This window comes from Lytechinus pictus, chromosome 19 (genome assembly GCF_037042905.1).
Source record: "Lytechinus pictus isolate F3 Inbred chromosome 19, Lp3.0, whole genome shotgun sequence".
Lineage (NCBI taxonomy): Eukaryota > Metazoa > Echinodermata > Echinoidea > Temnopleuroida > Toxopneustidae > Lytechinus > Lytechinus pictus.
The window spans coordinates 11,460,570-11,477,488 of record NC_087263.1 but is presented as its reverse complement, the minus strand read 5'-3'; positions in this window follow the sequence as shown (position 1 = coordinate 11,477,488).

Below are 16,919 nucleotides of genomic sequence, written 5' to 3'. Positions count from 1 at the left end.
TACGGAGCCCGAGAGGGGACATGCATGAACATTTTTTTTTAATAAGTCGTTCCCACCACTTATAAGTCGTTACCACCACTTATAAGTCGTTTCCACCACTTATAAGTCGTTCCCACCACTTATAAGTCGTTCCCACCACTTATAAGTCGTTCCCACCACTTATAAGTCGTTCCCACCACTTATAAGTCGTTCCCACCACTTATAAGTCGTTACCACCACTTATAAGTCGTTCCCACCACTTATAAGTCGTTCCCACCACTTATAAGTCGTTCCCACCACTTATAAGTCGTTCCCACCACTTATAAGTCGTTACCACCACTTATAAGTCGTTCCCACCACTTATAAGTCGTTCCCACCACTTATAAGTCGTTCCCACCACTTATAAGTCGTTACCACCACTTATAAGTCGTTCCCACCACTTATAAGTCGTTCCCACCACTTATTTATAACTACCACGTGATGGCATATAATTATGAAGAAGGGAGCAGTACGCCGCGCCCGCTAACTCCAGGAAGCTCCGACGCCGACGCCGAAGCTCTCAAACCAAGCCTGGCGAAAATCATCGAAATCGATGGATATAGCGCCAACGTCAACAGACCCGGGTACCCAACATTATAACAACAACAAGAAGAAGACCGGCAGGAAGTTGGTTGGATATTCGATATTCGATATTCAAACTGTGAAGTTGGTTTGATATTCAGGTTCGATATTCAAACGCGTGTGAAGTTGGACCAATATTCGATATTCGATATTCAAAAATTAGGGGTCTTGAAAGCTAACTAGGGGGTTAAACAGGTGCAGCACGTCTCGGGCAACCATAACAACACTGTCACTGGCCTGCCCTAGTAAGAGGACATTCAGGGGACAAACGTCAGTGAATGAAAGGGCAGAAAATTTAATTTTTTTTCTTTTTCTTTTCGAGGGGCCCCCACATCCCGACGGCCTACCCAGGGCAACCATGTATCCTATCTTGTAGAACTGGACTCGGGCAACCAGATAAACACTAGCTTGACCCGGCGCATGCACAATTTTCTGGCTTGCTTCGCTCGCTGGCTACTTTTTCAAAATTAATTATTCCACATTTGCTTTGGTGTGCTGCCTCAACATATTTTCTTTATTATCCGCAATTGCGTTGAACTTAATATAATATGTGGTGTATGTACCCGCGATTTGATAAAAAATGGCCATCTGCAATGTTTAAAAATATCACGAGGATCCGGGGGCTCCGCCCCAGACCAGTGCATGGCGCCACCGAATGGGGAGGCCCCATTGAGCCCCCCCCCCCGAAATTTGAAGGAAAAAAATGTATATAATTCTCCAAAAATGTTTTTAGTTCTTTAAATTTTAACAATTTTCTCATCCATTCACCGTCACAGCATTTAGCTCCCAACAATTTTAGTCACTAACATAAATCTTTCAGGCCATTATATAAAATTCAAAATGTAGCTCGCGCTACGCGCTCGCAGTTATTAATGATCATCTTTTCACATGGGGCTTAAAATTCAATATTATTAGAGTTTTCATTATTCGTTTTAGCAAGATACATTATCCTGCGAATTCATAATTTTCATAAATGATATATTTTCAGCGAATTAGATAGCCATTCAGTTCATAATTTAAAAAAAAGCTTAGAACGGCCAGGTATCATCCCGGATATCAAAAATTTTCGGCTCGCGCTTCGCGCTCGCACTATTTATTTGGTGAGATATCATCTTCATAACCCAATTAATGGAAACAGCTGATCCTTAACAGGTCCCTTTTTCATTCAGTAGGGACTGCATATAAAATAAAATTAACTCGCAACTCTCGCTCGATTTTTTTAAAAATGTGTGTCATCCCCCGGCCCCAAAATGTTTGTTTGCCTCATCCTAGGTTACAAACCCTGGTGCCGTCATTGCCCCGGACCCGAACCGCATAGCACTGCCCCCCCCCCCAAAAAAAAAAGTTCTACAACCGAGAACAAAAAAGAAATAATAAAACGAAAGAAAGAAAAGGAAGATGAAAGATATGATGTCAATCTCAAAATTACAGGTGATTTTTTTTCGCTCACTTCGCTCGCTCGAGACTTATTATTAAGCAAGTATTTGCTGCGTGCGCCATGGTGTGCCCCATCTTTTTTGTTCTAATCTCGCATTGAGCTTCGCCCTAATGTTCAGGGCATAATCATAAAATATCCTGGTCATACAATATTATGACCCCTCCATTCTCTTTCCCTCCCTTTCCCCCTCCTTTTCTTTCCTATCTCTCCCTTTCGCTTCTCTCTCTTTTATTTTTGTCTTCTCTCTTTCTTTGTTGTTTTTTACTCTACCCATTGGCGGCAACCCTAACGGATGGGGGGACCGTGGTTCCCCATGCTTGAAATAGCCCGTATTCCTTGTTAATTTACCCCCCCCCCCCCAATGTGCATGCGCTGGGTCAAGCTAGTGTGTATCTGGTTGCCCGAGTCCAGTTCTAAATGTTAGGATACGTGGTAACCCTGGCTAGGCCGTCGGGATATCCCTCGGGGCTTCTTGAAAAAATAGTTTATTTTAATTGAAAAAATGCGATAAATAGCCCTTTATTCCCTTTAATTTTGTTAATTTGAGCCCCCTAAATGTGCATGCACCGGGTCAAGTTAGTGCTTATATTGTCGCCCAAGTCCTGTTCTAGAAGATAGGATACGTGGTTACCCTTGCTAGGCCGTCGGGATATCCCTGGAGGCCCCTTGAAAAAAAAAATTATTGAAAAAATGCGATAAATAGCCCTTTATTCCCCTTAATTTTGTTAATTTGAGCCCCCTAAATGTGCATGCGCCGGGTCAAGCTAGTGCTTATCTTATTGCCCGAGTCGATTTCTACAAGATAGGATACATGGTTGCCCTGGGTAGGCCGTCGGGATGTGGGGGCCCCTCGAAAAGAAAAATAAAAAAATAACAATTTTCTGCCCTTTTATTCACTGACGTTTGTCCCCTGAATGTCCTCTTACTAGGGCAGGCCAGTGACAGTGTTGTTATGGTTGCCCGAGACGTGCTGCACCTGTTTAACCCCCTAGTTAGCTTTCAAGACCCCTAATTTTTGAATATCGAATATCGAATATTGGTCCAACTTCACACGCGTTTGAATATCGAACCTGAATATCAAACCAACTTCACAGTTTGAATATCGAATATCGAATATCCAACCAACTTCCTGCCGGTCTTCTTCTTGTTGTTGTTATAATGTTGGGTACCCGGGTCTGTTGACGTTGGCGCTATATCCATCGATTTCGATGATTTTCGCCAGGCTTGGTTTGAGAGCTTCGGCGTCGGCGTCGGAGCTTCCTGGAGTTAGCGGGCGCGGCGTACTGCTCCCTTCTTCATAATTATATGCCATCACGTGGTAGTTATAAATAAGTGGTGGGAACGACTTATAAGTGGTGGGAACGACTTATAAGTGGTGGGAACGACTTATAAGTGGTGGGAACGACTTATAAGTGGTGGGAACGACTTATAAGTGGTGGTAACGACTTATAAGTGGTGGGAACGACTTATAAGTGGTGGGAACGACTTATAAGTGGTGGGAACGACTTATAAGTGGTGGTAACGACTATATAAGTGGTGGGAACGACTTATAAGTGGTGGGAACGACTTATAAGTGGTGGGAACGACTTATAAGTGGTGGTAACGACTTATAAGTGGTGGGAACGACTTATTAAAAAAAAAATGTTCATGCATGTCCCCTCTCGGGCTCCGTAGTGCCACGCGGACGGACTTTACGACGGTATATTGATTTTGGAAGAGACTTTTGGGCTCGTCGTAAAACACTGTCCTGCAATACAAGTTTTGTGACATGAGATTTTTTTCACGTTTCGCATCCGCAACGGACACATTCAATCTGCGTTTCGTGTGCAAAATTCTGGTTGCTACTATGGTAACAGCGATATATCCGATTTAGGACGAGCTTCCAGAGCCACATTGCTTCCTCCCAGAGCTCGAGGGACCACGTGTGAAAAGGGATTTCCTTTTCAAGAGTGGGCACGTTACGTATATGTAACGTTATAAGGATGTCAAAAACGATATTAAAAATGCAAAAAAAAAAAGATATATTTCGTTAGGAAATTAGCTACGTATTTTCGGTCAGTAAGATTGCTTAAAGTTGGTTATCAGCAATTTTACTGCTTCTCTAATTATTTCACATGGTATTCCTAAAAACCAAAGTGTAGAAATTTCCTCACTTTTTAAATTCTAATGATATATAGTAATCAATTTATGTCATGTCATGTTATCAATTCTTTGGTATATGCAACGTAGGAGGGCCTATACTGTAGGAGGGATGATGCTATCTAGATAGCTCGCGCCCGCTAAATTAACGAGATTGCGCACAGCTTTGACGCTCTAGTTACCTTGAAATCTGCTTGGATATGAAAATTCAATTGCAGTTTTTAAAAACGTGTTTGGGTAGGAGAAAGATCATTTTAAGGGGAAGAAAATCCATCTTAAGCGGGAGAAACAGAGCCTGGGCGGGAGATATTAAATCTCAAGCGGGAGAACGGAATATTTTGGTAAAATGGTCTTTCGGCGGGAGATCTGCCGCCGAAAGCGGGAGAGTTGGTGTCTCTGGATAACGGTGGAAATCATCACTACCTAACTACATAACTGCGCCCTTCTATCACCGTCTGCCAATGCCTCGGGGGATAGAAGGGCCAATATGAAAAACACATTGGGAACGTTAATTTACACAGGCATCATATTTGTATATTAAGAAGGAACTCAACAAGTACAAATTTCTTCTTGCTGACCCCCTTTTTTTCTAGACTTTACTGGGTGAAAGGATGTCTCCTAACTACAAGCGATTCGCGATTCTTTTCTGTTCACTCCTTGCTTGTGTACCCGGCATTTACTTTGGTGTGACGTCACATATTGGCAGGGCAAAGACGAATATCTTGGTCAATGGAGTAGCCAGGTTTACTCTAGAAGATGCCTTTAAACGGTGAGAGAAATCTGTTTTCAAAACTTGTTTACCGATGACCATGGCTCCGTAACACAAGGTTTTGTGATAAATTGCAAATACGAAAGAACTGCACTGATTGGCTCCCTGTCATTATTTCAAACAGAGTGCTCATGCAACGATGATTTTGATTGGTCATTAGTATGTAGCGATTGATTGCAAACCTTTGTGTTACGGAGCCCAGGATAATGTTTAGTATTTAATACATGTATCCATATTCCTCATATCCACCTTGCTCAAGACGCTCCGGGATTACCCCGGGTAAGCCAGGCTACCGATTTCGGTGCTCAGATTTTTTTTTATTACTTCCCGTCGGTGTCTATTTACCTCACCTGGTCTGAGCGCAGCACATTGTAGATCAATTTCTTGCTGGAAATTGGGCCTACATCATGTTTACGATTCAAACCCATCAAAACCATGGATCCTACTAGAATATGACAAAAGTAAAATAAACATTGCTTGTTTAGAGGCAAGTCCCGTTACTTCATTTAAAGTAAGTAATCATAACGGAGGAACAAAATTGCAAAGGGATAGAAGGAATAAGACAGGGTAAAGAGAGAACAAACCAAGATGGTTACAGGTGAAAAGAAGAAAAATATAGGAGTGCTAAAAAGGAGAGGGTACGAGCATCACACTACAAGAAAGGTGCAACTTTGTGGGAAAAGGTGCGAAGCGAGTATTCGAGCATAGCTGCACCCCTAACTCGCCAGCGCCACTGCGCAGGCCAGCAGCGGGTAGTGGAGGTGCAAGTTTGAACCTCGCGTATATAGTCTAGCTAGTTCCTTTCATACTTCATCATTATCAAAATGCTCTCAAAGTTCAACCTGCTCGGCAATGAAAAAAAGGTGTTTTTCTTGCTTGTGTGTGCGAATGAATGTGCCTCTTGTGTATACAGTAAAACTCTGCTTTTACTTGCGAACTTGCACCAAAATAATGACACAGAGAGCTAATAGGGTCTATCGTATGTCGTATGTGTTGAATGATTTACGAATAAAAAAAAAACATAATTCGCATATTTTATGAACATGTTACGGTTATTATGATTGTGTAGGGAAAAATAAATGTAAGAAAAGTTGTCTAAGCGTGGATTTTTTAAAGTTTTTATTTGGGGAATCAGGTCGTTTGGAAAAGATAGTAATTTTAGTAACTGTTTCAAGAAACTTTTCGTAAATCCTTATGGGATCTAAACGTTACAATTATAGTTGTGTGATTTAAGGCTATACCCCCATCGCACACGATCCATCATTTTCTTTCTTGTTTGTGCCAATTGATTATTGCGGAATTAAAGTTGGAGTTAGAAATCACTGACTCTGATTATGTGCATCGCAGAAGAATCCCGTAACCACCTGAAAAATTGGCAAAACAGACGAAGCGGGCGGCCAGGCACGGTGGCATCCTAATCAGCTAATAGGAAAACCGTGTCAAGTTGGATCCGTGGCCGTCTTATACCATTTTAAGTAACTCGTGATTTTTTGGTCCGCACCTGGTCGGCACTAAAAAAGTCCTCACCACAAGCGTTCAGTAACTGTAGCAGATCCGCGCTACTTCGCTAGTTTTACGATGGCGCTGGTCTGGTGCTGTTAAAAGCAGCGCCAAATAGTTCGGGCAGGGCGTGGGCTATTTTAGCCGGCGCCATTCATAAACTAAAAACTTTACGAGTTAACCCAGGCCTGGTCTGGACCAGCGAGTTACTGAAAGCGGTATTAGTGCAGACGAGACATCACACAGGGAGCACTTTTAAGGTGCAACTTTGTGCCATATTGGAAAAGTACAGCTTTGCACTTCTCTTGACGGTGCAAATAAGCAAATTTGGGGTGCAATTCTGCACCTTACACATGTTGCTAATTTGCACCTTTCAAGAGTGGCAAAGTTGCACCTTTCAAAAAAGGTATAAAGTTGCACCTTAAAGGTGCTTCCAGTGTGACATCTTTTCTACACTTTTAAGGGTGCAGAGATGAACCTATTTTTCATGGCGTGTAAAAGAAAGGGACGGTGAATAAAGAGTTTTCATGGATTAAATTGTTGTAGGTACGAACGTAGATTTGCTTTCTTTGTTTGTACTAATTATAGTGACCTAGGGATGTATATATTAACATATCAACATTCTCTTATTTGGGTTATGTATCAAAATGATTTTGCTGCGAGATTTTTTACAATCATTGCAATAAAAACGGAGGTCCAGAGTACATAAAATAATTTTCTGCAAATAAAGTAGGCCTACGTGTTAAGGGTAAATGATGACAATTGGGTGTATAGACGAGCAAAGATGTGCAGATGTGTTCTAATAGAACATGATAAAAATTCAGATCGCTTTTGAATAATCTGCTTAAACACATATTGGCAAAGATATGGGAAAGATGAATATCATTAACTTTAAGATATTGTTAAAAAGACATGTATGTGATCTAATTTGCGTTAAAAAATAAAATATAAGGGTTATTTGTCTGAATTGCACGTCTTCATGCTACACCGTAGTTGATTTATGGTAGTATTAATGTATGATAAAGAGCGAGCAGTGTGCGACAAGAAATGAAGTTTATTGATGACCCAAAAGTGGATACTGTTTTGTATAAGGTATCGATATTATGTTCTCATAATAACATATTGTCAAGTCCTAAAACCCTGACTGTTCACATAAACAATTTCAAGAGCAGTATCACTTTTTTCTTGGTTAATCATTGAACTTGTCATTAAAATCATGACATTATTAAAGGGTTATTGATAATTTTATTGGCCTTGATCCAATTGGAGTTCCCAATTCTTATAAGTTGTTCTTATGATGAGAAGACAAAATTGTTGGAATCATCTGCATAAAGTAGGAAAGTTAGTTTGAAGATATACATACACCCTGACTCACACACACACACACACACCCCTAAATACATATACATAAACACCACACACCCTCACATACAGTTGAGGCCAACAGTTTACATACACCCATAGAATTCAGTGAAATTAATTTTGTTCGCTTGCCAAACATCGTAAAATTGACTATATCTTCAGAAATATAAATACTCTCATGACGAATTTGGTATCAAATGAAAGATCATATTGAGGACGTTCCACAGTTATGTTTGTGCGCATCATGATCTGCGCATATTTTATGCTCTGCGCGCTGACGTCACAATGGATGAACTGGTGATTTAATCAGCTGTAGGTAATGTGAGCTGATTTTTCTCCTTTTCTACACTAACTGCAGATCTGATTTTATGAAGCTAATAGACTAGAATTATTCCATGGACCATTTTGTTTATTCCTCTACAATTTCAAAAATAGTTTCTCTGTAGTGCTGCAAAGTATGATGAATATGACCCCGAGTTTGAATAAATGGAAAAGTGGTTCGGAATTTTTCCTCACATAGATACTGCTTTTGGCGCGTTTTCGGGTGTTTCAAGAAAGGCACATTTGCTCTAATAAGAGTGCTGATAGTTTGAAAAGAAGCACATGAACCCATATTTTTTCATGTTTGCACCTCTTAGGTATACCCTCCACTACAACTTTGCAAAGTTTGGTGAAAATGACATGGGTTTTGAATAAAGTGCAGCATTTCTTTCACTTCTCAAGTTTGTTGAAATTTGACATTTTTGAGGTTGAGTATCTTTCCCGCAATTTCTAATAACTGAGAGTGTTGTTAGACTTAAATGAGCAAACAATTGACAGCAATAAAGATAAATTATCCATCTTACGGATACAATTATTAATCATATTGCAAAATTTTATGAAATTTCATGGATTTTGACTGAGTAATAGGGCTTTAAACTCATTGTTGTGATCTCGTGAAGTCTAAAAATGCCAAATTCTTTTGGATGCGCAATTTTTAAGAACATCATCCATTTTGGGTTAACTTTGAAGCTCTATAGCAAAAAATCAAGCACATGGACCCATGTTAATATTTGCATATTTGGAATATTCAGGTGCTAAAGTATTTATGTGCAAAGTATGATGAAAATGACATGGATTTTCAATGATTGGGAGCTAGACTACGGAACCATTCGCATTTTAGACGGCATTAACAGACTTTTGCTTGTTTTCGGCGCATGTTGGGCTGTTTCAAGCCAACTCGCAATACTTTAGACACTGGTAATTTGAAAACGAGGACATGGACCCCATAGTTTAAATGTCTTAACCTCTTCAAAATATATTCCTCTACAAATCTAGAGAGTATGATAAAAAATGACATGGATTTTGAATGTTTGGGAGCAGGACTAAGAAACCATTTGTATTTTATACATTTTGGACGGTATTAGACTTTTGCCCGTTTTAGGCGCATTATAGACTGTTTCAAGCCAACTCGCAACACTTTGGACACTGATAGTTTAAAAACGAGCAAATGGACCCCATGTTTTTAATATTTTAACGTCTTTGAAATAAAATCCTCTACAAATCTAGAGAGTAGGATGAAAATTACATGGATTTTGAATGTTTGGGAGCAGGACTAAGGAACCATTCGTATTTTATACATTTTGTACGGTATTAGACTTTTGCCCGTCTTAGGCGCATTATAGACTGTTTCAAGCCAACTCGCAACACTTTGGACACTGATAGTTTAACAAGTGGAACGCCTCTGGCAGTCTCGCCTGCATTACGCAATTTAATATAGCAGCAGTGCTAACTTTGAAAACTACTATGAAATAATCATTCACAAAAACATCATTCATATAATGACATAATACCACGTTCATTGACCATAATGACATTTGAACGGAGACTTAAGACTGTCAACTACACCCATGTCCACATTTCATTCACTCTATCCATAAACTTTCAAAGTTATGATGGTACTTCAACAATTACCCCAACATGGCCTAAGTTTATTGACCTTAACTGACCTTTAACTTGGTTTTGTGACCTGAAACTCACAGGGGATGTTCATTGATGCTTGATTACTCTTACATGTATATCCCAAGTTTTATGAACTAGATCCATAAACTTTCACAGTTAGGATGGTAATTCAACAAATACCCCAACACGGCCAAAGTTCATTGACCTTTAATGACCTTTGACCATGGTCATGTGACCTGAAACTCGTACAGGATGTTCAGTGATACTTGATTACTCTTATGTCCAAGTTTTATGAACTAGATTCATAAACTTTCAGAGCTAGGATGGTAATTTAACATATACCCCCAACACGGCCAAAGTTCATTGACCTTAAATGACCATTGACCATGGTCATGTGACCTGAAACTCGCACAGGATATTCAGTGGTACTTGATTAACCTAATGTCCAAGTTTTATGAACTAGGTCCATATACTTTCTAAGTTATGATGTCATTTCAAAAACTTAACCTTCGGTTAAGATTTGGAAAATAATTTTCCCAACATGGTCTAAGTTCATTGACCCTAAATGACCTTTGACCTTGATCATGTGACCTGAAACTCAGGCAAGATGTTTAGTAATACTTGATTAATCTTATGTCCAAGTTTTATGAACTAGGTCCATATACTTTCTAAGTTATGATGTCATTTCAAAAACTTAACCTTCGGTTAAGATTTTGAAAATAATTTTCCCAACATGGTCTAAGTTCATTGACCCTAAATGACCTTTGACCTTAATCATGTGACCTGAAACTCAGGCAAGATGTTTAGTAATACTTGATTAACCTTATGTCCAAGTTTCATGAACTAGGTTCATATACTTTCTAAGTTATGATGTCATTTCAAAAACTTAACCTTAGGTTAAGATTTGATGTTGACGCCGCCCAGGAGAGAGCAAAAGTGCGCCAAAACTGGTTTTTGGTCATGAAACAAATTTTGTTTTTTTCATGTTCTAAGCAAAGATAAGAACCTGTAGAATGCCTCCGTACAATATTTCTCCATTAAATTGAATATTAGTTGCCCATTTTTATTCAATGTTACCGGAAAATGACTCTTTACGGCTACCGCATGTGTAAATGACACATTTTAGATATTTCACTGTTTTGACAAAACGGATTGCTTAATTTATTTCTAATTCACGGTGCTCTTTGATGAATAATTGTTTTAAGTGATCAAAGATTTTCAAGATAAAATGATAATCCCTTCAGAGGCAATTTTGGACGAAACCATTTGCCAATGGGGGGTTTTAGCAATTTTTTTTTTCATGAGCATTTCTTTTACAAATTGCTGCCGATTGCTGCGCTGTAAATACCATGGCGGTCTTTGTTATAGTTCATGCTTTACACTGATACCAAATTTAGCTGCATATACGTGCATTTTCTGGAGATATAACCAATTTTCAACCACATGTTCGCCGTATTTATCACAAAAATCGGTCCAAGTTACTGTCCCATTATATGCGCGTGCATGCCGAACGTTGCGGGTCACATTAAACATCAAACTCCCCGTCGCGTTCTGGGAGAGAGAGAGAGAGGGGGGGGGGGGGGGGGGGTGTCTAGCTGGCTCAAGTGTGTGGCTCTTGTGACTGGTGTCTACCTTTAAAATAGTTTCGTTAAACATACGTAAAGGCAAGCTTTCATTTCCAATTCCACTAACTATATAATAATACATGTAACGCAACTTCATTTTGATGCCAAACTGTTCCATCCCGTGTTCCATATTTTATATGCTGTCATACTGAGAAGATTAATTCTTAAGGTAAGATTCCCGGGTAAGATTATATATTTGGTTTGTTGTTCATAAACCAAGTAGAGGCTACTGTATATCGCTATAACACACATGACTAGGGATGTGATAGGTCTCTCGCAGTTTTCTGACAAAATATGAAAATGCGTATAGGACACAGATGGGATATACGTGGCCTCTATTACATGTATAAATTGCATTATCATTATTAGTATTTATCCCCCAAAAGGGTTTGTAACTTCACATACACGTATGAATTCGTTTATCTCTTGGCTCATTCTAAATTTGCTATAATTGTTGGTATCGATCAAGAAGGAAGTGTATATTATTATTTCAATGATTGTTTGGTTTATGATTCTCATTGACTTTATATGTATTCCACATGCTAATGGTAACAGGTGACATTGTGATTAGGAGCAAGTTTTTAAGAGTACAACAATCACAGCCTCTTCCCCCTGATGTTCAAAGTATGCTAAAAAGATCTTCTCACCAAAGACACAATAGTTGTTGAGATAGTAGAGAGAGACTCTGATTCGGAATAACTTTGGATACGCCGTTCTTGGTAGGCCTTGTAGGGCCTTGTACTGATTAACCTGCAGAGGACCCGGCCTCTAATCACTGGAATCATTATTTTAAAGATTTCACTGTCCACTTCTGGTATCAATCCATTTTAATTCATGTAGGTGTGGTTAATCATTGTACACAGGGAATAAAAATACTCCCTTTTCATTTTTTTTTTACAATTTCACTTTGAATTTTACAATTCCGGATTCATGGTAGGACGCCCTCTTTAAGCGATACTCAGGTCACCAATTGAATTATTTGTACCCCGAGCAAAGACTTTTCTGGTTTGGTTGCCTGTTTGTGTGTTTGCTGTTTGCTGATATGCTTAATTATTGCTGAAATTTATCTAAAACTAGTTTCTGAAAATTTGAAACTTATTGTAGAATTAGAAACATGTAATTTCTTCTCAAATGTTAACAGCCAATCAGAAAACAGTATTTTAACGACGTCATCAATATTTGAAAATACTTTTATTGAATTCTACGGGTGAAATTACCCCTATCTACCAAATTTAATCATACAAATGTGTGAATAATGGGTTTTGGCGCACTTTGGGTTCATTCTGGCCCACTGTGCGCCGCCGCCGCCGCCGCCGCCGTCGGAAAAGCGGCGCCTATAGTCTCGCTCTGCTATGCAGGCGAGACAAAAACGAGCTCATGGACCCCATACTTTTAATTTTTCAACGTCTTTAGAATATATTCCTCTACAAATCTAGAGAGTATGATGAAAATGACATGGATTTTGAATGTTTGGGAGCAGAACTACGGAACCATTCGTATTTTAGACATTTTGGACGGTATTATCAGACTTTTACTTGTTTTCGGCGCATTTTTGGGCTGTTTCATGCCAACTCGCAACCGTTTAGACACTAATAGTTCAAAAACGAGCAAACGGACCCCATGTTTTTAATATTTTAACGTCTTTAAAATAAAATCCTCTACAAATCTAGAGAGTATGATGAAAATGACATGGATTTTGAATGTTTGGGAGCAGGACTAAGGAACCATTCGTATTTTATACATTTTGGACGGTATTAGACTTTTGCCCGTTTTAGGCGTATTATAGACTGTTTCAAGCCAACTTGCAACATTTTGGACACTGGTAGTTAAAAAACGAGCACATGGACCCCATATATTTAATATTTTAACGTCATCAGAATAATATTCAATTATTTCTCTGAAAATCTAGAGAGTATGATGAAAATGACATGGATTTTTAATGATAGGGAGCAAAACTACGGAACCATTCGCATTTTAGACGGTATTATTAGACTTTTGCACGTTTTCGGCGCATTTCAGGTGGATTTCAATATTTTCAAGCCAACTCGCAACACTTTGAACACTGATAGTTTAAAAACGAGCACATGGACCCCATATTTTTTAATATTTTAATGCCTTTATAATATATTCCTCTACAAATCTAGAGAGTATGATGAAAATGACATGGATTTTGGATGTTTGGGGGCAAAAGTACGGAACAATTCGCATTTTAGACGGCATCATTACACTTTTGCACGTTTTGGGCGAAATTTTTGGTGATTTTCATGCCAACTCGCATCACTTTGGACACTCATAGTTAAAAAACGAGCACATGGACCCCATATTTTTAACTTCCCTACACCTTCGATATGCATTCCTCTACAATTTAGCCGAATTTGATGAAAATGACATGGATTTTGAAAAAAGTGCAGCTTACAAAATACTTTTTTGAGTAGATTCATGTCTTTGAATATTTTTTTTTTCAGAGTTATTGCACCATTATTTCCAAATGAGGGCGCTGCTAACTCCAGATAGATATAGTTTTACCAATTAAAAGACTTTCTCTTACTTTGGTATACACTTAGTTCGATATCTTGAAAATTTGATGAAGTCTGATGCGGTGTCCACTGAGTTAAGATAATTTTAACTCATTTGGTGAATTTGTGAGGTCTAAGAGAGACATTCTCTTGACTGCGCAAGATTGCATATCATTCAAATACGACGACTTTGAAGACCCGTAGAAAAAAAATAAGCGCATGAACCTATATTATTTTTTGCATTTTCATAATGCATAGATACCAAAGTTACTCTCTGCAAAATTTTGTGAAAATGACATGGACTTCATTTTAACTGTGGAACGTCCTTAAGCTCTTTTACATGATTTGGATGCCGTTGGGATTGAAGTACATTTCAGGTGGATTTTTTTTTAAGAAAACGTAAAATTCGAACCAAATGATTATTACATTTTCAAACATCGTTTCATAGAAATATATAAATGACAAATCTATGATATCATGATATGTCACCACTAAACAAAGAAGTGTAATATGAAATGTTTGTGCTAAGAAGTAACTAGCACAGGTATGAATTTCTTTGTCAGGTTTTTGTTCTTAATTTGTCTAAAATATTAAGATTTTTTGGGAAAAAATGACACCTAATATTTTTCAAGTCCTGATGACATAGTAATGTGATGAAGTGGCATGATATACTCATTTGTCTGATATCAAATTCGTCATGATAAGATAAGATACAGAAAATTTTATATTGTTTAGCAAGTGTCAACTTTTCTTTGAATTACCTGGGTGTAAACTTCTGGCCTCCAATCAAGGTTTCAATTGTCAATACTGAATCTACTTAAAGCCGTTACAACAAATTTCCTTTCAATTCTTCTTTAAACCCATATTACATCACAATAATTTTATATTTAGTGATTTTTTTTCCAACATATGTACTTTTTTAAAAGCTTTCCAAAACTAAGATCACTTCATTATTATCATGCTTATACCGTAATTGTTTTTTGTAATTTCTTGACTCTTTTGTAACATTACTTTTTTTGTTGATTTTATGTATATTTTTATGCTATTTTGTAAAACATTTGTCAATTCAGCTTAACAAGCTGCGATCATATGTTTTAATAAATCTTGAATCTTGAATCTATCTGCCCTTTGGAAAAAATGTCTCTGCCGGGAATCGAACCCGGGGCCCCCAGCTTTGAACGCCGGTGCCATATATATATATATATATATATACATATATATATATATATATACAAATTAAAATGGGATGTATCAAGTTCAGGGAAAGTGCTCGATGTTTCAACTGAAGCAGAGCGTTGTAGAAATTTTCCTCACCTCTGGTCTACCAATGGTTTCGCGCCTCGATCACGGGCGGCTCATCAGGACACTGAAGCTAGTTGGATTTGGTGGGGGCCCTCGGTTGGGGCAATGGATACATTTCACGGTCCGGCGGTTCTTTGTTCCTTCTTTTGTGACGGCATGTACTGATTAGTTCGGACCTTCGGTTGAGAGTATGATGAAAATGACATGGATTTTGAATGTTAGGGAGCAAAACTACGGAACCATTCGGACCGTGAAATGCATCCATTGCCCAAACCGAGGGCCCCCACCAAATCCAAGTAGCTTCAGTGTCCTGATGAGCCGCCCGTGATCGAGGCGCGAAACCATTGGTAGACCAGAGGTGAGGAAAATTTCTATATATATATATATATATATATATATATATGTATAAAAGAAGAAGTGATTACACAGTAATACATGTTTGCATCACCAACATGTTCTTAGAGCATCCAAAATGATCTGTTCACGAACATGGTGGCAATGCAAACATGCATTATTTGTGTAATCACTTCTTTCGCATTTCTCATATGATGGAGTGCAAAAAACCTGCCACCCCAAAACCTCCAATTGAAGGAAGTAATTGAAGTATTTTTACTGTTATGTAAAATTTGAATCCAGCTGCTATTGATGTCATAATCCTACATGAGTTAGCAAACACATGTGCAAATCCGTTTTCGAAAAAAAAAAGAGAATTGATACTAAACAGTGCTTATCAAAACAATTCTTATGTAAGTCATTGAAAAGGTGCTTTGCAATGAATGTTGATGCAACCCTTGTAGGATTATCACATCATTGACATCCGGGGGGCGTTTCATGAAAGGACTTGTCGGACGTTTTATCCGACAAGTCCCATTTTATCCGACAGTTACCATAGTAACAGTACCTCTCAGCCAATCAACATCAGAGAAAGATGTCAGATCTGACAACTTGTCGGATGAAAATGTTGATGAAACACTCCCCTGGGTTCGGATCGTTTAGTGTGCGCCGGGCTTTTGACTGGCCTAATTTGGTGTAACTGTTTCAGAGCTGAGGTTGAACTGTTTGAAGAACGATAATTGGTCAAGGTTAGGTATCAAATTTTGAATTTCATTTGACACTGAGATCTGAAAATCTGAGATGAGCATGTTGTAACCCCAAGTTCAGGTATTTGCAACTCAGAGAGGGCGAAAAATGCCATGCATCGAATTGGCCCTGCACTAGTGAATGGAGGAGCCATGGAGATGAAGCGCGTTGCAGAGCTGTTGCAATGTGTTCCGGTGCAATCGCATCGCATTGGGAGCGCTGGGCTTAAAGCAAATCGAAACCAATTGTGTAGTTAAAGAAATGTGAGGGTCATTCGATGTTTACTGAAAAAGGAAAGAAAAATTAAACATGATTGAAACTTGAAAGCATATCTACAAAATTTAATTTCCTGTCAAATATTGCCGCGACAATATTGTAGCACTATCAGATTTGTTTGCGCCGCCCCCGTTTACTTAATTAGTCTCTTGCAATCTACAATAAACTACATTTTATATCATGATATGTCCCCACTGAAGAAAAAAGTATAATCAGAAATGTTTTTGCTGAGAAGTAAATAGCACAGATATGATTTTTTTAGTTAAGTTTTTGTTCTTAATTTGTCTAAAATATCAAGATTTTTTTGGAAAATGACACCTAAATATTTTTCAGGTCCTGATGACAAAGAAATGTGATGACGGGGCATGATA